Source organism: Lycorma delicatula, chromosome 12 (assembly GCF_047948215.1).
Source record: "Lycorma delicatula isolate Av1 chromosome 12, ASM4794821v1, whole genome shotgun sequence".
NCBI classification, from domain to species: domain Eukaryota; kingdom Metazoa; phylum Arthropoda; class Insecta; order Hemiptera; family Fulgoridae; genus Lycorma; species Lycorma delicatula.
In genome coordinates this window covers 29,473,843-29,498,929 of record NC_134466.1, presented here as the reverse complement: position 1 = coordinate 29,498,929, position 25,087 = coordinate 29,473,843, and the positions used below count along the sequence as shown (strand labels likewise).

General features: G+C 33.1%; 1 protein-coding gene across 3 annotated transcripts in view; it reads right to left on the bottom strand.

The window, feature by feature from the left end:
• LOC142332914 (FERM, ARHGEF and pleckstrin domain-containing protein 1-like) overlaps positions 1-25,087 on the bottom strand; it is a 410,843-nt gene that overhangs the window by 326,928 nt on the left and 58,828 nt on the right. For all 3 annotated transcript variants that reach the window (XM_075379617.1, XM_075379618.1, XM_075379619.1), the window contains exon 2: positions 13,019-13,712. The gene's annotated coding sequence lies outside the window, so the exon portion shown is untranslated. The remainder of the gene's footprint in view (positions 1-13,018; positions 13,713-25,087) is intronic.

The window sequence follows — 25,087 nt, the reverse complement described above, 5'->3', positions numbered from 1 at the left end:
TTCTCAGATACTCCGATTGTCCAAGTTTCACTTCCATATAAAGCGGCACTCCAAACATACACTTTCAAAAATCTTTTCCTGACATTTAAATTAATTTTTGATGTAAACAACTTATATTTCTTACTGAAGGCTCGTTTAGCTTGTGCTATTCGGCATTTTATATCGCTCCTGCTTCGTCCATCTTTAGTAATTCTACTTCCCAAATAACAAAATTCTTCTACCTCCGTAATCTTTTCTCCTCCTATTTTCACATTCAGCGGTCCATCTTTGTTATTTCTACTACATTTCATTACTTTTGTTTTGTTCTTGTTTATTTTCACGCGATAGTTCTTGCGTAGGACTTCATCTATGCCGTTCATTGTTTCTTCTAAATCCTTTTTACTCTCGGCTAGAATTACTATATCATCAGCAAATCGTAGCATCTTTATCTTTTCAGTGTTTTGATATTACCAACCATTGGCTCAGGGAGTGGGAAAAATGGGGTTTAGAAGACAAAAAAAAAATCATACCTCCCTTAATAGGCACGGTATGGAATCAGTTTAAAGTGGTCGTTAGTGTTTACCTAAAACTTTGATCTGAAACAATTTTTGATATGACCAATCCTTACGGCAAGGGATGACCAAAATCTTGTTGAAATTGTAAGAAGATGGGGCTTGACGTTACTAAATTTGTGAAACTTTTTTCACACGCAACCGTTGTTGTATGGAGCAAATCTTTTTTATGCCGTACTTAGCACCGGTGAATCTTACCTCCGCCTTCCTGCGTGCCGAAAGGGATTTTTTTTATGCAGTGATTCGTAGACACTTTCTTTCTATGTTAATGGAAGCTATTATTTGTAGCTTGTGGAAAACCGTTAATAGCTAAGCTTAGAATATGTTGTTAATTAGAACTCGATTATAGAATAATCAATTAGAGGACGATTTCAACGAACCTGTTAATTTTAAGGCGTATAACCGGGCCGGTTCGAACTTTTCCCCGCTCAAGAAGGCATCACGATCGTTAAACTTCTGCAATATTTCGACAACAATTTCAGCGAATTAATTAAAACAAGTTAATAAAATCTTGATTTTTTTTTAAGGAATGTTTTCCTTTCTCTTTCAATTAATAATAATATTAACCTGTACCCGGAATTAAATTTATCGGAATTATTTCAGATTAAAAAGGGTGTAAATTTATTTTGATTATAAATTAAATAGTCTGCTTTAATAGCCTTAATGCTAGTATACTTTTTCTTTTAATCTGTTAAACGATATTACTTTTTTTAATTGGATTTATTTTAAGTATAAATGTTTTACAGTATTTAATATTCAGAATGACGATATCGTGGCGGAGTGGGTGAAAGTACTGTACGAGTCGGTATTTATAATCAAGTTTTATATAATGTTGTTAGTGGATAATCGAAGGATTTTACTTCATCTTTATTTTTATACAGCTTTGTAAATTCTTCTAGCTTAGTGTAAAATTATTATGAAAGTTATCCTACTAACTTTGTAATTTTTTTTTTAATTATTGTAACCTTGCTTTGCGCGGATAGTATGTGTTGTATAATATTAAGTATCTATCTGCTTATCGAAAGATAACATCCCGCTGTTTATCTGTTGAAGATGTATAATACGAAATAATTATAAACATTCGTAAAATTTGTAAAAAGTTCTATTGAGACCGTTTTTTTTTCTGATTTACTCGATCAGGATTCATTGTAATAAAGGACTTTTTTAAAATTCGTATTAAAAAAAAACAATGTTACAAATGTGATATTATTTTTAATTTAATATTTTGATTCCCCCAACTTTTTAGATCATTTATATTTTACCCTCTTATAAAGAATTTGATTAAAAACCAAAAAAACAGTTTTTAATGATTTTATAATCTACTATATAAATATTTTTAATTACTCGAATCGGCGATTTTTAAACTGTGCGCCGTCAAAATTAACTCTTGTATTATTGAAATTGTATTGACAGTATCTATCAAATTGTTTATTCTTTTTTTTTATACCTCTGATCAAATTTTGTGTTTAGAGATCAGATTTTTTTTTTTTATAATGATTGTGATTGTGATTTCATTTTATAATGATTGTGTACATTCATGGTTAATAGTTTTACAATAAAACTATTTAATTACAATAGTAAATGTGGAATATTCTGTGCTATATAGTTTATTTGCTATCTTGAATCTCGCTCCCGGTATAAACTTACTGTCTAGGAACATGTTACCTAGTCATAGAGTACCCGTTAACACGCCTGAAGCCGATGAGGATACATTTTATTTCATAGCCAATCAAGGTGTGGAATATTCTAAAACATTCCGGCTATTTTCTCACTATTATATAGAGACATCTTTTCGTTTGTTCCCGATGACTCCGAAAACTACTGAACTAATCTTAACTGAAGCTTTCTTATGATCCCCGGAATGTTTACCGTAGTTCAAACCTCGACGATCTTAGCGTTATATGGATCATATAAATTTGCCGGCCTCCGTGGCGCGAGTATATATATATAACTTTTAAGCTGACGGTAGTTTTGCGGTCTGGGGGATGTGAAACGCGAAGATATGTCGAAATTTTCCGGAAGTCAAATCGCGGTACCCATTACAATAGGTAGCTTTCTTATGAAATCCACCTAAAATACTACTGGGGTCGGAGCAAATGTTTTTTCACAATTTCCCGGTAGATACTTTAGGATCGCAAAACTCTATAATATTAGTTAAATCTAGCCACTCTTCGAGTTTTTGAAAGGTGATATTTAGCCGAGTATTTTTAGAAAGATTACATTACTTTATTTAAACGTGTTTACGAATTGAAAATAGAATTAAAAATTCGATACGTTTTGAAATCTTATTACAAAGATGAGAAAAAATGAGGCTGTTAAAAAAGCACCCGGTACCTTGTATCTCGGTAATGTTATCTTTTCTAAATATAAGATCCATTATCTCAGGACAAAATAGGAATTCAGCAGGGAAATTTTGCACAGTTCTTTAAAGGTCTTTCTTTTAGCCGCTGAGTTTTTTCATACTTCTACAACAAAATTTTTTTTAGTAACAATTTTTATTCAATTTTCCTTTTTTTTTTTGAAGCTAATTGTTTGCAAAAAGTTATGTATCTTAGAAAATATGAAATCTCAGGTCTTAAAAAAACAGTAGTAACTGTGTCTTGCATACACAAACACAGTGTAATTTTCCTACTTTAAGCGGTTCATGAGATAACGGGTCTTTTATTTAAAAAAAAACAAGCAAATTTCGGAAAACGATTAAAAACATCATTTATTGAGGTTCAATTTATCCCAGCACCATATTCTGCATCGTCTGGGTTTTCTTCCTCATCATCCTTATATTTTGGTCGAGTACTTATTTGTTTCTCTTAGTTCCATGTTAATAAACTATTTTTACTTTCCTTATCGGCACATTTTATTCGAAGATAATCCACGATGTTACACGGACAAAGCCCATGTGAAGGGTTTTCATCCGGCGAAATTTTGTGAAAATAAAAAGGCCATATTGCACGCTTCAAGTCATTTAAACTATGTGCAGTTTTTGTTATAGCAACAGCATAGTAGCCCTGAATTTCATTGTTAAATTTATCTGTCAATTAACCCTTTCCTGGAATTACTTTTACTATTTGCTAACAAATATTCTTCAATTCTACGCGAAGATTCCACAATCGTGAGCCCATCCGCTTCTGCTTATGACAAAAATTTCAAATTTAACCAAAATTGACAACATTTCCCTATATAAAAATGAAATTTCCCTTTCATAATAACCAGACAATGCAAACAAAATATTTACAAAAACTTCAAACGTCGGATTTTTCAGTGAGTAGTGCTTAACAAAAAAAAAAACAATTTTGGCACTAAAAATATTATTTTAGCTTATTTTATTATTTTATATGCATAAAATAACATCTGAAGTAAGCAAAAATATAAAAAAAATCGTATTTTTAAAAAACATACAAGGTACCAGTTGCCCTTACAACAATGTGATGTTTATAGACATTATGTATCGGTACGTGTGGCGAAAAACCCGGTTCAAAGGTTTACAGTCCGGGAAATTTTGAAGTATATGACGTACCTCGTTCTGCTCGGCCAATCATTTAAAAAATCGCTGAAAATTAAGAAAAAGAGATTGACCAAGATTGATAAATTAGCAGTCACATCAGTATCAAAATAAACATCGACCGCAAAACAATTTTAAACTGTTTGAAAAAGTCTGGATATAAAAAACCTTCCACTTTTGGTTTACCACGTGATTAAACAATGAATAATTTTGATGGATCGAATCGTTTTGATCTGCCAATCGTTGCTAAACGAAATCGAACAATTTTTGAAACGGCTCATTACGGCCGATGATAAATAGATCGCATAAGAAAATAATGTACGGAGAAGATCACGGTCGAATAAGATGAAATTTTACAAACTGTGGTAAAGTCAGGAATGACACCAAGAAAAGTGATGCTGCTTTTGTGTGTGGTAGTATCCGAAAGGAACGCACCGAATTGGTGTAGTGGTAAACTCGTTATCAGCTGATTTCGAAGTCTACAGTTCTAAGATTCAAATCCCGATAAAGGCTTTAACGGATTTGAATACTAGATCGTGGATACCGGTGTTCTTTGGTGGGTTGAATTTCAATTAACCACACATCTCAGGAATGGTCGACCTGAGACTGTACAAGACTACACTTCATTTACATTCATACATATCATTCTCATTCCCGGTAGTTCCGGAGACTAGACAAAAAAGAGAGAGGATCAGAAAGGAATTGTTCATGAGCTGCTACCGTCCAGTCTAACCATTGACTCTGACCTCTAATGTCAACAACTGGAAAGATTACATAAGTAATCGAGATCAAGCGACCAGAATTGATCGATAGAAAAGATGTCTTCCATCGCAACAACTCCAGACCGCATACATCTCGGGTGACCGTAGAAAATTGACAGTGCTTGAATGGAAGTTTTGATGATCCACCGTCTAGTCCTGATCTTGAGCCACGGTATGGAGTTGACTTTTAAAGAGTCCTGTGAAAATTATTTTTCGTCCAGAAAATACGGTTATACAGTAACGGGAATATGATTTTCCTCAAAAATGGCAAAGGATGGTCGATTAAATGGTACATCATATTTCATTTAAAAACTTTTATCTGAAATATTTTTAAAATCTTCTTTTTTTTTAATACAATTCCTTTAATATACGAATAAACGTTTTCTTTAACCATTATAACCGTTTTTAATTGGATTGGCATTTACCGTTGAACTGATGAGTAATGCTTTCAATCGTCAGAATTCGCTGAAAAACAAATAACAACTTCTGAAACTAAACAGTTAAATTGCTACAACGTGCTGCTGCCAAAATCATTTATACTAACAAAATAGTTATCTATGTGAATCGTATCGTCAGTATATTACGTAATTTATTTCGTGATAAGTTTTCCATTACACTAGAAAATCTCATTTATAATCAAGTATTTATTTGCTATCCGATTTAAAATTAAATGCGATGTAGATTTAACAATAAACATAAAGTGTCTTTCATAAAATATAAATAAAAATTTAACCTGTTAACTTTTACATTTGTTCATTATCTGTCAACATTTTCATTGGATTAGGTTTTTAAGCAAACCAATATAAAGTGTCGATTTTCATAGAATTTATTCCATAAGGTTTACTTTGGCTGGTCGTAAATAGTGAAATCAATAATCCGATCGTTTAGGGATTTGAAACGTTAATCGTCAAAGTGTTTCAAATGCATAGAATTTCAAATTACAAACTGTTATATTTACTAGTAGTTTATTTTAAATTTGGTACATTATAATGACTTCGTTACCTATTCATGGCTGTCAAATAAACAAAAGAACATTATTGATAGTTTACGTATATCAAAAATAAATCTGACAAAGTAATCGCGCGCTATAATTATTAGCAACAAATCTTCGGAATTAAAACGTTAAATACAACCTCTTCTTTCGGACACTTTTAAATACAAAAAAATTAAAGTATCCGAAATTTTTTTAAAGGCGATCAACAAACTTAAAAATGAACAGAATAAATTTTTATGGGGTTAACGTTTACGAAATTTGTACTCACGTGATGCATATTTTTCGACTTTCTTTTTCTTTAACTGTAGCCAACATTTTTCGATTCGAGTACGGAAATTGCTTAAAATTTTTAGGTTTTGGGGAACTTGAATGGCCCTACTGCACTGACTGTTGCTTCCATTCTGCGTTGGTGTAGGATGTTCACGTCTCATCGCCCGTAACAAGGTTGGAAAATAAATCATCTTCATCACGTTTATAACGGTCCAAAAACGTTCGATCACTGCACATTCTTTGCGCTGTGTTGGTCGATGAGTATTTTCGGTACCCAGCTTGCACACAATTTGTGATATATGAGTTTTTCTGTGATAATCGTGTAGATAGAGGTGCGTCCAACATGCGGAAATTCATCAACCAATCGGTCATTCGGACTAATCGTCAATCGCCGATCGCATCGCAGTTTTCGGTTCACATGTTCAACGATTTCGTCGGTCTCAATACAGGGTCTACCACTCTGCTCTTCTTTCTGCACTCTTATGCAGCCATTTTTAAGGTCTCGACACTATTGTCTAACCTTTTCTTCACTCAATATTGCAGGTCCATACACTAAGCACAACTCCCGATGAATTTCATCAGCTGAAGATCCTTTTGCACACAAAAATCGAATTACAACGCGCATTCATAACTGACGGGAGAAACGATTGTCGCGGAAATTGCTATCTGCATTCACCGGTAGGCAAACGACTACATAATCAAAACAACTGTAGTGGCTTCGTAAATACACAGATGGCAATGCGTGAAACTATGTTCAGACCTGCTAATATTTAAATATAAACCGACGGCCCTTAATTTAAGAATAGGCCTCGTACCTTAAAAGTAAATTTGTAGTTTTATTCTTTTATAAACATCGATACAAACACGCAAGTTAAATTTCCAACACTCAAGTTTAACATTTGATAGCTTAAATGAACTATTTCCCCATGTTAATTTGTCCACATCGATTGTTTTTATGCATAATTTAAGTTTAATTTCGAAAGCAGGCACATTCCTTAAATTTCATTGTTTGAATTACTAATATCGTTATGCAAATTATTTATGGATTAAGTATTAATATACAAATAAAAATTGCTGAAGTTTAATTTTTATCTGACGTAGTAATTATATTTCAACATATTTTATTTTATCAGTTATATCGCTGACTGTGTACTAGTCGATGCAATGTATTGCGTGCATTCACTGCGCTTGTCACTGATCGTAATTTTCACTCGATATAGGTTCCATTACTTATCTGTGAGGTACCAGATAAGGAGTACGCTGTTCAATTTTACAACCTAAAAGAATTTTACATAATCCTAAGTTTTGCGTACGCAGACATGAAATGTTTGTTTCTGCGGCAAGAAAGATAAATGGCGTTGTGGAAAGGCCAGTTGTCGCAATTCTGTTCATTAACGAGCGGTACGTGGTTCCAATCCAGAAAACTAAAACTAGAAGTTAATTTTCTGTACTCATGGAGCAGGGAATATATCAGTTTTAAATTTTGTAACGAATAATTTGGTAAGGGAATGCCGCTGTATCTGATTTGACAAAGTCTGTAAGGGAAGTGTGTGCCAACATGTTACTCCGTAACCTAGCATTAATATGCAGAAATGGTCTCAACATGGAAATAGACGAATCTAATTTTTCAAGGCGAAGATACAATGAGTGGACGGTTTACCCACAACGGTGGGTTTTTGCGAGAATTTGCAGAGAAAAAAAAAAGAATATTTCGGATCAAACGAAAGAAACGTTACGTGTTGTAAAGGATTGTATTAAACTTGAGACCAACGTAATTTCCGATTGTTATCCCTAACCTTTTTTTTCCCTCAGGTTAGGGGAATAATCCCATTTACGGACAAAGTGTCGGTTCCGCAGATGTTATAGCGTAGGTAGCCTGCGCCCTACCGACTAAACCTCCAGCTCATCAGCCCTCCCCTCACGAGTCCGGAAACCACATTTAGTCAGACCCAGGAGGTGCCTTCGAGCACAGTGTGTTCAGAGTCCCCGTGCATCATCACTGTCGCTCATTCATCCATGCACAAACGAACGCCGGCTCTGCAGATGGCTGTTTGTCCTCCCGTCGCTCTCCAGTCCGGTATCCTTCACTTCACTTCTTGAAGTCATCGCTGGTCTTCTGTGTTATATCTAACTAAAAGGTTACAATTTTACGCATCAAAGTCTTAATTACACGGTTAACTTTCGAGCCCAATTATCGGGCGCGTACAAACATATTGGACAGGTTATGGGCAGAAGGGAAAAGACAAAATCGCAAGCAGTATGTAGCAAAAGGAGAAGAAAAACTAATTACAAGATGATGAAACCGATTAGAAAATACAGTCTTAATACTGAAGAGAGATGATCGGAAAAGCAAATAAAAGAAAAAAAACAAGAAGGGCGATAATAAATTCACAGCCTACAAGTCGACGCGAAATAGTAGGAGGCTTAGAAAACTGAATAAACAGGTACCTACCAACAGCCTTCTACAATTTTAAATTAGTAATCTGTTTAACAAAGTTCTCAAGTCATAAAAACGGTTATCCTACCTCTTAAATTCTTTCACGGCTCCAGATCTATTCGATCTGTTTAATGTTCATGATATCTTTATTTTTCCAGAAATAAATTTTTATTTCCCAAAATGTTATTAGAATCGTAGCGGGCGTAATGTGTCTAATTTATACAGACTCATGGATAAATTTTTAAGCGAGCGTAAACGAGCATTAGACGATAATGAAGCACCAACAAGTGCATACACGAGCGTACTTCCGAAAATAAAATCAAGAAAATATTCTCAAGAATATTTATGAAGAAGAGAAAGGCCCTTTTGTGTCATTTGCTCAAAAATGTTGGTGGCAGACAGTATGAAACCTAATCAAAAATTTCAAAAGTTTATATATTTGTAACAAAACTTTACGCTTTCAACTGGGATTACCTAAAATGACAACAAAAATAACTTATACACTTGGCCTTATTAAACAAAATAATTTAAAAAATGTTATAAATACTCGAATTACATACAGATTTTGTAGGAATGAAAATAAATCGTTTATTTTCGATTTATTATTTCTTCATTTTATTTTCTTAAATATATTTTTTCATCCGTTATATATTATGACTGTTTAATAATCAAACCGGCCGTCTAAGTAAAAATTCTTTAATATTTACGATAATAAGACCACTTTACCTACCAACAGACAATTTTTTTACATCTACAAAAAATAAATAAAAAAGTAAATTTTTACGTTTAATTAGACAACAACGGGTTAAATGAGAAAAATAAGTAAGCGTAAAATTGAATAATGTCGTAGCAGGGAACGCAATAATCGAGATTAACAATTCGAAAAAAGGTAGCTCTTTGTGAACACGGGTGACTGACTGGCGATACAAAATAGAAGCATAAAATGAAGGCGGACAGGACCCATGCTGGGTTTTAAAACCGACAAAGATTGAAAATACGTATACGACTAACCAAATAATATAGTTTAAAAATAAACATTTTTTTTTTTTTTTTTGACGTGTAGGTTTACTAATTTAGAATAATATGAAAATCCTATGGAATAGGATCGATATAAGTTTGGAATACAATGAAAACATCGTAAAAAGTAATTGGAAGAAACTAAAAACAAAACTGTTATTTAAAGAAAAGATGTATTAAGGCCTTTTTAAAATTTACAGAATGATCTGTTAATTACTTTTTTTTTTACTCCTTACAATTAAAGATACAGATATTTAACAATTTAAAACTATTGTTTTTATTTTGTTTACCTCATCCGTTCCTCCCCGGGAAACCGTCATATTTATGCTCATTTTTTGGGAATAAATTGAAAACTAATAATTTAAATTATTTTTAATTGTAAAAAAGAGCTGACAACCAAGTTGTTATACTTTCCTGAGATTGGTTATTTATCACCCATTTATTAGGTTGTTATTTATAAAATCGATATCTTTAAAAAACCATTGCTAACAAGCATTGCTCTTTAATATAGTATAATTAAAGAACTTGCAGGTGACAATTCTGTACAAAGTATTTGTATATAGTATAATTTTTTAAACATATATATATATATATATATATATATATATATATATATATATATAATACATACATTTGTATAGTATATGATAATCACGGTAACGTAAGAATTCCAACACGGGGTCATAAATCTAAATCGGTTCAGCCGTTGAGCTTCTAAGGTGGAACTGACATACATATATACACCGTAAATACTTTACACTCCTTTTCGGGCAGTCGTGTAATAAGATCCATTTCAGAGTACATCGGTTAATTTTTGATCTCGTTTGGTTCCATCGTGATTTTTTATTACACTAGCAAATACCCCGTTTGAATTTTGAAAATCGGAAGACGGGTTGTGAAGATATAACCGTGATCTGTTAGATCGAGAGTGTACCTGATGCGTGAAAAGTTAGGCTTCAACTTTTATTTCTTTTTCTGTTTAACCTCCGGGACCGCCGTTAGGTATTACTTCAGAAGATTAGATGAATGATTTGAAGCGCGTGTGAAAATCCCATGCCTGACCGGGATTCGAACCCGGAACCTTCGGACGAAAGGCCGAGACGCTGCCACTCACGCCACGGAGGCCGGCTAGCCTACAACTTACTCGAATAAATACCCCGTTTGAATTTTGAAAATCGGACGATTGTTTGCAGAGATATTTTTTCTAATTTTTTTAAATTATTTTAATATATATATATATACCCTAAGTCACCCCCGCGTAACGTAAGGATTCCAACGCGGGGTCATACAACTAAATCGGTTCCGCCGTTGAGCTGCTACGGTGGAACAAACATACATAAATACATACACCCTAAATACATTACACTTCTTTCTGGACAGTCGTGTATTAAGGTCCATTTCTGAGTACATCAAAAAAGAAAGTATAAAAATACCCCACTGCACCACCCAAAACAGCTTCCCAAAGGCACCCCGTTTGTTACCAGTCGATGGTAATGATTGTCTAGCCTCCCACGAGCTGCTCGCATCACCTCACCGCTCTAGCCTCTCACACAGTCCTCATGAAGCCCTTTATTATTAAACAGAAATTTTTTAATTTAATATTTTATTTATCGTAAATTTAATTCTATCATTTTCGTAATATTATTCATTAGACTGATTCGAATCATTCAGCTCCCGTAGTGTTTAATTTTCAAAGAGGCTCACAGTTCACCGTTGATTAATTCAATTCATTAAAGTTTGTGCTTCACCCTACTACTTATATAAAAAATGCATATTTACATAGCCTTTGACACTCCCGGTAACGCTTCCAACGCGGAGTCATACATCTAAATCGGTTCAGTCGTTGAGTTGCTACGGTAGAACAAACATATAAACATACATATACCCTAAATATGCATTACACTCCTTTCTAGGCAGTCGTGTAAAAAAAAACGGAATAAAGTTATGTAAAAAAAATTCTACCTATTTTTTGTCTTTATGTATCTTCAAAGCTTATCAAATTACGAACAAAATATAAAAGAAATCGTAATAAACGATAAAATATTATTTTCTGGGACAATTCGTTTACGATAAGTTAAAAAAAAAAAGAATTATTTTACACGACTTATTAATTTAAGTAAGTATTAAGTTTATAACATTTTTCTTCAATTTTTTTCATGTCATAAAATAAAAAAGCAATTTTTTAAGAAAAAAATTTTTTCTCAAATTTCGCAAATCCGATAGAAGTCAATTAAAATGTAATGAAAAAAAAACCTTTTACAACATTTTATAAAAATATTTCGGACTCTTGTTAACTATAATACCGACTTCAATATCAGTTTACCTGCATGTACTGATCTCTATATAATTGCATAGAGGATCCCATCCGTGTATTGGAATTAGTAAAACCTAGCGCGACCAAATGAGAAGCTAGAACTAAAGAAAATGAAAAGGCGCATGCGCGGACGTAAATGTAAGAATAAGGATAAAACCACGTTTTAAACCGGTGCAGTAGAAATTTTCTGATTTTGTATTTTGAACAAGATCTCTCTATATAAATGTTCTACAACTGTCCGTAAATTTCTGCTTGTGTTGCGAAAATGACCGTTCTTTTGGTTAACTAGAGCAAAATAAACATCCCTACCATCACGATTACAGCCGCGCAAGCGTACAACGGTTTTATTTAGTTCCCAGCCACTCGTTCTGGGGCGCTGGAGTACGGTTCAATGTTGAACACTTAACTGTATTTTACGCCGTAAGGATCCTCTATCCAGTACAAAAAATTTTAATTTTTGCAAAAAAGAAAGTTCTGGTAATTTTTTTTTTTTTTTAATTATACGTATTTTAAACAATCAGATGCAAAAGAAATTAAATTTATAAGTTTAACTGAAAAAAACTTGTTTTTTGTTACGAAAAAAATTAGATCTGTAAAAGTATTAGCTTAGATAAAATATAAAATAAATAAACTCTTCTGAAGCCATCAAAGACAACGTTAAAGGCGGGATAATATTGTTTTGGATTACTGGCGTGCGTACTAAAGCTATGCATTGAAAACGAAAAGGTTTTGCCATTCTACTGTGCATCATCAGTACAGTTTCGTTGACTCTCACAGCTGTGCTTGTACTCGAACCGTTGAACGCTGCTGAGGATGGCTGAAATCGCAGAAGAGAACTGCCAGGTACCGCGTGGAAAAAAATTTCGTTGAATTCATGTGGCTTCGCACGATATAGTACCAGAACTCGTTCCAAAAAATGTTCTATGTATAAGACGCCTGGCCGCTGTAAGTCCTCATGTAGCAGTCAGTAAGTAATCGTCCGTTATTCAACTAATGCAGCAGCACGTTAATTTATAATGTATACAGAAATTCATTTGAAAAGCCACCGATTTGAAGGGAACAAGTGGTGACGTAAGTATTTGATAAAAGTACCCAAATTAAAAACAAAAATAAATATATTTTTTTTTAATTATTATTATTATTAATTAAAAAGGAAAAAAAATAAAATTACTTACCAATAAAACGAAGGTTAAATGAAAAAATGTAAACAGCGGCGGTTATCCAACCACTGATAAGTTAATAGTCATCCACAATTGACCATGACGTTGCATTCCATCCTTAATATATTCTTCTATAATAATAAATCGTTTATAAAGTCCTTTTCCCACACCACAATTCACAACCCATATTACAATTTACAATTTAAATCACGTTTCGATACGTAAATAATACAACACCTGTATATTATAATAATTACTTTTTTTTTTTTTTTTTTTTTTTTTTTTTTTTTTTTTTTTTTAATTAAATAACGATAAAATTTATGATAGAATGTACGCTAAATATTTATTTAATTAATAAAAAAGTAAATAAAATTAATTTGCTAAATCGTTGTCTGATGATAAGAAAAAAGGAATAATAAATTAAGTAATAAATAATATATATCGTTATAAATTCAAAATCACGTCAATAAACTATTTTATAATTTTTTTTTTAAATTTAAAAACCAAATTTATTTAAATAAGGAATACTATTGCACATCGATGATTTTAAAATCTATATCACAGGTTTCTCCGAACGAATCACTTTAATTTATAAATAATCTAATTTTAGCTGTTTTTCATTATTATTATTATTATTATTATTATTATTATTATATTCTTTCGATAATCCAGCAACAGCCGCTATCAGTAAGTATGAATTAAATAAAATCTGAAACAAAAAAGAAAAAAATACAAAAAATATTAATTATGGGCTAATTACAAATAAAATAAATTAATTAAATAAAAATTATGTTTAACAGCGTGCCAACAAGTTTGTTAATTTTATATATATACGAATAACTTTTTACTGACTATTAAAAATAACTTAACTGTTTTCAAAGGTTGTAATACGTATACTACACCGTCAGGGTGAGTAAGCCCTTCCCGTATAACCAGAGGACGGAATCCCCTGGACTCCCGCTGTGTTCATCATCTACATACTTGTGAGAATAATATCGATAAGTAACAATTAAAGGTTGTTCGATTTATAAAAACTAACGGTGCGTTAAATTTCTTCACGGCAACAGTTTTATTAGCGCAGGACTTGAAACTTTAAGTGATGTTAAAAGTATGTGGAATTCAGAATACTCGGCTCCCATCTTAAAAATAGTAGTTATAGCTGGTATACCCGTCCTTCATACGGGTAAAATATTTTGCACAGTTCTTAGCGTTACCCGACGAACACCACGAGGAGACTACCGTCAAGTAACCGGAAGTAGGTGCAGCCCGGCGTAGTAAAAGTAATAGTGGTTGTGTTGATTAAACCGTTGCGCCCCTACCCGTCGCGCCTTTAAAGTTACTTTTCTCGATAACCGAAAGAGATATTGAAAAAAACAAACGTAAAGTTGAATATCGACAAGGAACCTAATACAACCCACCGGGTTGGTCTATTGGTGAACGCGTCTTCACAAATCAGCTGATTTCAAAGTCGACAGTTCCAACGTTTACGTTCTAGTAAAAAGGCAGTTACTTTTAAACGGATGTTATAACTAGATCGTGGATACCGATGTTTTTTTGGCGGTTGGATTTCAATTAAACACACATCTCAGATATGGTCGACCTGAGACTGTACAAGACTGCACTTCAGTTACACTCATACATATCTTCCTCATTCGTCCTCTGAAGTAATAAATACCTGACGATGATTCCCGGAAGCTAAACAGGAAGGAAAAAAAGTTTGTTACCGAAAACCATTAAAACGGCCACCGTATTGAAAAGGTGAAACATTTTGTAACGGCTCGTTACGTAGCCGTGCTTGAAACCTTTGTTGTGGAACAACAAAAGAGATTACCACCGATTCTTAACAAACCTGGTTTCAACAAGACGGGGCAACGTCACATACTGCACGAATATCGATGGCAGCTGTACGCAGATTGTTTGGACAACGTGTCATTTCACGAAATGGTGACATTAGATGGCCTCCCAGATCGCCTGATCTCTCAGCTTGCGATTACTTTTTGCGGGGTCACCTTAAAAGCAAAGTGTTCCACAGTAACCTGCTACAACGGAAGAACTGAAGGCAAAGATCCGAGAAGCAATTGCGGAATTTCCAGTTGAGATGTTACGTCAAACCACGAAAAATTTAACGAAGATACGTTGTCATCTTTAAAAAATAAACTAAAATTTATGTATCCTAAAATGGCTACATTTGTACAATTACATGATATAAAATTCATTTTCAAAAAAAATTTTTCATTAACGTTATTTAATTTTTTTAATTTTCCGTTTCTTTGAATCACCTGTATATATATATATATATATATATATATATATATATATATATATATAAAGTTTGATTTAGCGAATGGTCCTAACTCGAAATGATATATTTTTTGGTATGGGATTACCACACCTCCAGCGCCCAGAAAGGGAACAGAGTACACTCTAAGTAGTTATAAAAGAAAAAACATAGAACATTTAAATAATGTTCTAAATGTATAGGATTATGACACATCATTTTAAAGGGCATTCATTGAAAAATAAAAATTTTAACGTAAAATTCTTCGGATTACAAATAAAAACAAAATGGTGTTCATTAATTATTATATCAACTAATATCAAAAAACGGTCTAGTGATTTCTTTTTAATAACGCTCAATAGTGAAACACTTAAAAAACAAATAAAAATTAGCAAATTTTTTAAAGTGTTTCACTGTTGATCGTTATTAAAGAGGGATCAGTAGACCGTTTTTTGATATTAGTTGATATAATAATTAATGAACACCATTTTGTTTTTAGTTGTAATCCGAATATTGTTACGTTACAATTTTCGTTTTTCAATGAATGCCCTTTAAAATGATACGCCACAACCTTACACATTTAGAACTTTTTCCTTCCTCTTCGTGGGTGTTTGGGATTTGGTACTCTCTAACCGAAAAAAAAAAATCGTTTCGAAGTAAAAGCATTTGATAAATTTCATTTTTCTATGATTAACTCGTTTATGATATGTTATACAAAGGTTCTTATACTTTATCAACACACAATGAAACCTTTTCAACCATTAATACTTTTTTTAAAGGTAAAAACAAAACTGGTAATTATTGTCTGGATATGCTGTTCGTATTTTCATAGTTTGAAGCAGTGCTTCAAAGCATAATGAAAATTTGAGGAAACTTCGCAAAAACAAAACACATTTTAATAAACAGCACACAAAGTTAACACAATTTTAAAATAAATAAGCGATTAATAGTAAATGTTCTAGTAAGCGTGTAGTCTTTTGAATCCAAAATATAAATAATTATGAAACACAGCAACAAAAACATCGTTCATTTTTTAATATGTCTATACCATCTGCTTTCGTTTAATGACTGATGATCAGGTAGCTTCATAAACAAAAAAACGAATGCCTTAACTAGGTCACTAACAATCTACAAATGTACCACTAACGTCTTCTACAATCGCTAAAAGTAATTGTATAGTTTAATAATTACAATCGATTACTATCGACATACATCAATCGTTCAAATTTTTTCTGTCCGTAATTATACACATAAATTAATCCACTTTAATATTCGAGTATATAAAGTAGTGTCATTAGTCATACAGTTGTCATAATGAAGGTCGTCAGATAACTTTACCAAAATCGTTTGATATTTAAAAATGATGATTACAAATAATCAACAGATGTGATAGGGGACTAAGCGCTTATACGCTTCAATATGCATGTAGTGACGTCACATCTAGTGGTTAATAATAATAGTGCTTCTAAAAGGAATATAATGCTTCGGAAATTTATCGGCAGCTGAAGGTCAAACCCGTTCCTTACTCGCTTAACCTTCCGATTTTCGTTAAAACCCTTGCCACACATGCTAGTTGATAATAATAGCGAGTTATGATTATTATTTCTTCCCTCCAAAAATACAACCGTATCTAACATCGACCGCTACAGTTTTATGAAGATACGGTTCAAATCCCAAAATCTGTTATTAATTTAGAATTTTATTTAAAAAAAATATGTGTTATAGATACAATAATAGATAATAAAAAAAGGTTTAAACGATCCAAATAATAAGCAAAAAATAAAAAAATTTGTTACAAAACTCTTACCGGCCCGATTTCGTTGTTTAATAAATGAAATCGGGCCGGTAAAAGTTTTGAAACTATTTTTTCTATTTTTTGTTTAGTATATGGAACGCTTAAACATTATTTATTATCAATTATAGTATATCTATTATCTATTACATATATTTAACATGTACTTTTTTTTAAACAAAATTCTAAATTAATAATTGAAATGAATAATAGAATAATATGAATAATTGAATTTGATAATAGAAATGTAGTGCCTTACCTTTTTTCATAATATTCACAAATTTTATTTTCATTTATTTAATTTTACTTAAGAAAATAATTAATTTCATGGCTTTAAATACTGTTTGATTTTTTCATCAAGCCGAATAATAATATTTACAATTTTTATTTAAAATTAAATATAAATTGACGACTCCGTGGCGGAATCGTCCTTTCATCCGGGGTCAAGGGCTCGAATTCAAGCATGGAATTTTTTTGTACAAAATTCCACTTCCACATTCCACGTATAAGCTTCTGAGTAAAGTAATTTTTTGTGGAGAATTAATTCATCAAGAAAAAAAACTTAATTTCACTGTGCTATTTCAATTTTAAGATTTCATCAACATAAGACAGCGTCGGGAAAGATTTGCAATTTTTTGTTCTCGCTCTTTTCTTTCTTCAGTTATTAATTTCACGTGAAAGACAATACTATATTTATTGGAAGGAAAAAAATCTGATGTGGACAAAACATGACTTCCTTGTACGCTTATTAAATTACATTTACACATTTTTTTTAAACTGAAAATTACACGAAATTTTATTTCATTATAACTTCTGATATTTTTTCATGTTTTATTTTTTTTGTTATTATTGAATTATTATTCATCGTAAAAATTCTCTTACAATAAGTTAGTAATTATTAATAAATCAATATATTTAAATTAAAAAAAGGAGATGGTCTGAATCGACCCGATGTGCCAAAGATTCTTTCCCCAAGATCCAAATATTATATTAATTAAAATTTTATTTTGCAATAACTCTGGAACCAATGAAAATAAGTACGTATCACTTACGATATATCTCTGAAAACCTCTTCTTAATGAGTGCTTATTACTGCGGTTAAAAAAAAGTCCAAAATTCAAATGTTTTTGATTTTGGGATTTTCTGGACACTTCTGATCAGTCGATTGGAATTAAAAGGGGAAGTGCAAAACTAGATGTTACAACAGTCCTAAATCCAAAATGTCAACATCCTACGGCTAATCGTTTTGAGTTATGCGAGATACATACGAACATGCGTACGTCACGGACTAGTCAAATTGGATTCAGGGATGGTCAAAATGGATATTTCCGTTGAAATCTGGAAACCGAAATTTTTTGCGATCACAATACTTCCTTTACTTCGTACAAGGACGTAAAAATATAGTAATAATTACCCCCCCCCCCCGCCCACAAGCAGCTAGGGCAACTCCGGGCGGGTTGCCCTGGCGGACGGAATGGGATTATTAGATTTCCAAAACTGATTTTCTCAAGTGTACATTTTTTTTTTTAATGATGAAAATTGATATAACGAAAGGTAGATTAGAAATTTAACTCTAGAAATTGTTACTATCGAATCGGGATTTTCCGCTAGTGATCGGTACATTCCGGTACTAAGCTAAGTGGGTCACACAAACACACACACACAAATGCCGTTTAGTAGGGTAGGATAAGACTGTACTTTACTGCTTACTTCTCGTTACTGTACTGAATATGCGTGTTGGAACGTCATTAGTGGAGAAAGCTTGCTGTTTGCTACCTGCTACGGAACAAATGTTATTTGTTATGTGCAAAATAGAAGCTGAAAATTTCTGAAAGTAAAATTGTCGTACTCATAAAATACTATCGGCGTTTAGCTTACAAATTACTGCAATTATGTGTTTTAGTTAATTTTATTTTTTAAATCGGTTTGTATGAGATATACGGACGTAATAGGATACTGACGTAGAGTTCAAAATCTTATTTATGATAATTGAAATATTTTTAAATCTTCTATAATCAACATTTTTGTTACTTATTCTTTTTTTTAAATAATAATCTGGAATCTTTAATCTAATCAGTTTTTACAAATTCAACTAAAATGAATTTCTTTATATTACCTATTACTTTTCATATAATATATGCATATTTATATTCATTAAATTATAAGATAACATCGTTTTATAAACAAATTTTATGTTTTGTTTAAACACGTTGTATCTCAAATAACAATAACACAAAAATTAAACGAGATGCCAACAATCCAAGAACGTGAGGTTACAGAGGAGATTATGCGAAACACAATACTGCCAACCGCACGTCACTAAATATCTCCGTTGGCGCGTAATTAAAAAAGTTCGGTTTTTTTTAACAGACCTAATGTAATGTGACAATGGGACACGATGATTCGGCATAGATCCCGGTTTAAGAATACATGGATGAAAGAGGTTTAATCAGGCTCTACCATTAAAAAAAAGACAAACTAAAACATTAAGTAAATATGTAGTTCCGTTACATAAAAACGAAATAAAGAATTACGTAAAAAAGAACATATACGGTATATAGAGAAATACGTATAGTATTTAGAAAATATAATAAAACACCTGTAAATACTGTGCAACCGTGCTAAGATGCATTGGTTAGGTCTACTTGATAAAAAAACTCCTACTTCTCACAAACTCCCCTCCTATTTATAGACGCGCGTGCACTGGTGCGTGTTACTAGCAAGAAAAATAACTCTAAAACAAAGAATTAATAGATGATCCCATTACACATAATTTGTTGTATACCGACAAGTACGCGTAATGTGAACATTACAATACATCTGGCAATATTGTTTTCCTATACCCAATGTTTTTTTTTGGAGGTTTGCAAACAGTATTAACTACTACGATGCGATAAATTGGAAGGATACCGCAATAAAGACTGATTTTCTTAAGTAAACAAAGAATAATAAAAACACTCTGTTCCTATGATCTCTTCAATGCTATCACGGTTGCTACAGAAAGCTTAGGTGGTACTAAAAAAGGTGTTTTCAATAAACAATGGTTTGTTAGGGGACGCTTTCTTATGTTAGAGGACGCTTTCTTATACTGAAAATCCTAAGTTACACTAGCTGTTAATTGAAAATTTGCCTAATGTAGAAATAAATACGGTATTTAAAAATTAATACGCACCCACCTTGTTTTTATGAACTGACATTATTTCACTAAGTTTGACAGACGTTTATTTATCGATTCACATCGATCAAAAATAATATAAATTCAGGAAAAACTAAAACCTTCGCATTAGGACAAGCACGTACAAAAGTGTACGACCATGATATTACAGATATTTTATTAAATTTAGAATTGAATCCGAAACAAATTACAGAAAACCCAAATATAGAAGTTAGAGATAAAATAAATAAACAAAGTAATAACAATTTCAGTTTAGATAAAAATGTCAAATACAGAAACGACGAATTCAATAACAGTATCGGGAGATCTTTTGCTATTCAACAAAAATAAACAGTTATTCATTTATATAGGTTACCTGTACAATATATTTCGTAATAAAAGATACAAGAGGAAAATGATGAAGAACTAATATAAACAATACAAAGGGGAAAATTAACGCTATAACATTTTTATTTTTAATACTAACACAAATAAACAAACAAAGATCCGTAAATATCAAAACAATTAAGCTTCACAATTTTCTAACGTACAACGCCCATTCTCCAACATATGTGTGTATACGTGCGCGCGCGTATGTGTGTATTCACACACAGAGTATTCTATTAAAATAAGTTACAGTACAGTTAAATAGCTTATCAAAACAGGAAGTTTACACGAAGGGTAGAAAGCAAAACAAATCGGCAGGAGACATTTACCGTGGAACTGTCAAAACCGGAAGTAAAAGGCACGGCGTTGAAAAACCGGATGGACGATAATGTAATATAATGACAACACGTAACAAAATTAGACAATCAAAAACAAATAAAAAATCTTACATGAACACAATATCCCTATAAAAAAACTCTAATATACCTCATAATGAAACTGAATTTAATTTTGTAAAAAACTAGCAGACCCGGCGCAATGCTTCGCTATTTCTAGATTTAAGTATATACGTAGATTAAATGAACACAATTGGGAGTTTGATAAAACATTAAAATACTGAACAAAACGTTAAAAAACACACTTCAAAAAATGTTTCCTTTCTCGTAACTAATATATATTCTAAATACGAGCCAAATCGATCCATAAATACAATTTTTCTAAATATCTCAATCCCAACATCACCTAGCGGGTCCTTTTTCTGCAGCTGTATTCCTTTCCATGTAAGTAATACATATTCTGAATATGAGCCAAATCGGACCATAAATAAAATTCTTCAAAATATCTCGACCCCCAGCGCCACCTAGCGGGTCCAAACTAATTCAGAAACCTTCGCGGGCGTGCGCACAACTCACCAAAGTTTCATCGCAATCGGAGAATAGTATAGGAACGCATACGGGACAAAAACAAATAAATTTTTATATATAAAAGAAGCTAATTCATCCGAGTAAACATATTTAAAATAATTTATTTCAGTTCAAAAAACCCTCCATTATAATTCAGTTGTGATAACATTTAAGAAACCTAATAAGAAAAGCCATTTTTACTAAATTTGTTAGTACAAGCTTAATGTAATATCACAGGTCATGAAAGTGTTCCAACCAGACAGCATCAAGGATGAACTAAACGGTTTAACAGATTTCGGCATCGACTGAACGGAAGACAGACGATCTAATCGATAGGTACAAAAGGGTCAAACATAATGAAACGAATTAAATAATAAAAAGTTGATCTATTTATTCACAAGGAAAATACATCACGATCCCTGACCACCCGAGCCTGAGGATACCTCACACCTTCCTTTAAATACAGAATTGCCAATCCTGTCAACAATCCCTCAAGATAACGAAGCATATTTACCCAAAATGATTTTATGTTAACGAGTTTAAGTAGAACAGACTATAGGAACTATAAAGGGTAAGACTTACGTCGTCTATTAGAAGGTTGTATGGACGCATCCTAAAAATTAAAATAGAGGGAAGTAGGGATCGGAGAGGAGCAGGCTGTATTTACACCAGAAAGGTCATGTGTGGATAATATTTTCATTCTGAGACAACTTTTAAGTAAAAGGATAGATAGAAGTTTGGACACCCGCATGGTTTTCGTAGACCTTTATTTTCCGGAAATTACCGTCAGGTATTACTTCAGAGGATGAATGAGGATGATGTATATGAGTGTAAGTGAAGTGTAGTCTTGTATAGTCTCAGGTAGACCATTTCTAAGATTGATAATATTCAAATCCGTATAAAAGTAACTGCCTTTATTAGGATTTGAACTTGCAACTCTCGACTTCGAAATCAGCTGATTTACGAAGACGCGTTCACTATTACACCGACCCACTGGGTTGGTTTTCGTAGATCTAGAAAAAGCTTACGACACTGTGCCTGTGAAGAAACTTTTAGAAGTTGTTCGTAATTGTGGCCTTCAACTGACGTACATATGAGCAATCAAATTATGACTTTTATGGAACTCAAGTAGTCGCTGTTAAGGTGGAGAAAAAACATCAGTCAAATTTTTTTAAAGTTAAAAAGGGTTTACGTCAAAGTTGCTGCCTTTCTCCCGCTATGTTAAAGCTTTACTTAAATAAGGTATTGAAAAGGATGGCGGGAAAATGTAGAAAAATGGAAATGGAGGAGGACGATGAGTACTCCTCCATTACACTTTGTTGTTTGCGGGTGATCAGGTCATCATAGCATCAGATCGGTTTGCTATTATATGATAAGAAAATTGACGGAGAACTTTATTAAGCGGGATTTGATGATAAAGTTTATTAAGACGAAGAATTCAGTGACCGATGCAAAAAAAAATGGCTTGGCTGTAGTTGGGAACATCATCGAGGCATGCGAAGACTTTAAGCATCTTGGCTCTATATCATCGCAGGAAAAAGATAGTATAAAAGATATGCCATCGTATAGCTTTTGGGCCCGATAGCAATCCAAGAGTGCAACTCTTTGTGGTGGTCTGAAGGGATACGGAAAGCGAGTAAGTATAGGTTGTACAATAGTGTTATTGAGAGCACTTAATTGTACGGGTCAGTAGCTTGGGAAATTAGAAAAAGAGATGATGGTAGGATGTTGACTGTAGAATGGATGTGCTGCGCAGGAGTTGTGGAGATTCAAGAATGCGGTACGTGAGAAATGAGGGAAGAGACTACAATGACACGGGCATGTTCCACGAAAATGGAGGAGTATAGACGGCCTAAGAGGATGTTGGAATGGATTCCAGGAGAGAGGAGTAAACGTGGACGATTTCCAAAGTAGGATGTCTGAAGTGATGGAGGAGATGGAAAGAAGGAATTTGGAGGAGGAAAGTTGGCGGGATAGAAGAGTTTGGCGGTTGGGATGTGAGAGACGGCCTTTATAGCTGTAAATACTCGCCTAGAAGAAGAAGAGTATGTTTATTGTACATGCAGCGGGGGTTCTTAAGGGAACTAGGTCTAAATTTCGATGTTAAACTTTAGTGGGAAGTTTATTGTTGAGGTTGCTAGTGCGGATCTGTGACATTCAGATAGTGGCACTTTATAGTAGGATCTAGGCGCGGGGTCTTCTTTCCGCGGTTAGGTTTCTACCTTAGTTCTTGAGGGCGACGTGGTAACTGCAGGTGTCCGTTGTCTTCATTCTGAAGGCATAAACATGTAAATCTATCTCGGGGTGAATTTTTACCGATGTAGATGTCCCTTGGGGCATCTGCATCGGTGGCATCTCTGCGGGGCCTGAACTGTAAGCTGTGGTGCGCATCAGTTTGAGGGCGAGAAGAAGTCCTCCGTTAAAGCCACTGCTGGCTAGGAACGGAGGGGGTGGTGTAGCGACCGGACACGCTACGAGGTGGGTTTTCTCCCCTCGTGGTGGGGGGGGGGGGGAATCGAGATGTACATGCAGCGCATTTTACTCCTAGTTTCATTGTTAACACGATTTTTCCGTCATTGCAATTTTGAAGCTTATAACTAGATAATGAATTCATTAACAGAAAAACGGCTTTCACCGTTGTTTTTCTTATAAAACTTTAAATCGAAATCATGTGCCATATGTCCACCATCCTATTTAAAAAATTTAAGGGCGATTCAATATGGCGGACAAGAATTAAAAACCCACCATAAAAGATTATTTTAACTATGTAGAACCCACATTTCTTTCTGCCTGCTAATAAATCTCAAAAGCGCAGTATAAAGCTGTTTCCATACTTAAATATCACCCGGCATACCACGAAATAAAAACTATAAAAAATTATACTTCATAAAACCAACAGATGAAAAAATAAATGATATCAAATTAACATTTTCATTTAAGTCATAATACATACGGATGGAGTGGGGCTTATTTACAGAAAAGTTTCCAAAATTACGAAAGAAATCTGGGATATAAAGAACCCGTTTTACAAGTAGATATGAGATTGAACTGTTGTTTCCATATTAAATTATACAATAGTCAACACAAAATCATCGATTATTGGATGCTGGAAAATTTCTCCGGTGTATATATTACGGGGTACATTGCTCCGAAAAACGTACCACGAATCCAGCCAAAGAAAAAAAAATTGTGAATGAAAATAAAAGAACAAGAACATGACCGGATAAGAAAGAAGACGGCAATGAAGAATAAAAAATAATACAATAAAATAAAATCAAGGTTAGTAAATTATTATCAAAGTTAAAATAAGGAAGTGGGACAACAAAGAAAAAAAAAAGAGTATAATAAAAAATTGAGTAAATTAGTTACTGCCGCTAAATCGTATAGCAGAGAGCGAAGTACTTACTGTATTATAAATTAACAAGAAAAGCAAACAAGCTAAGCAACCAAGCAACCAGCCGTAATAGGAAGATATATTATACATTATACCGTACCAATTGTTTGTTATTATAACACCATTTGGAGCCCGTCCAAAAACCTACTACTACTCCTAACTGCATGCAACACACAC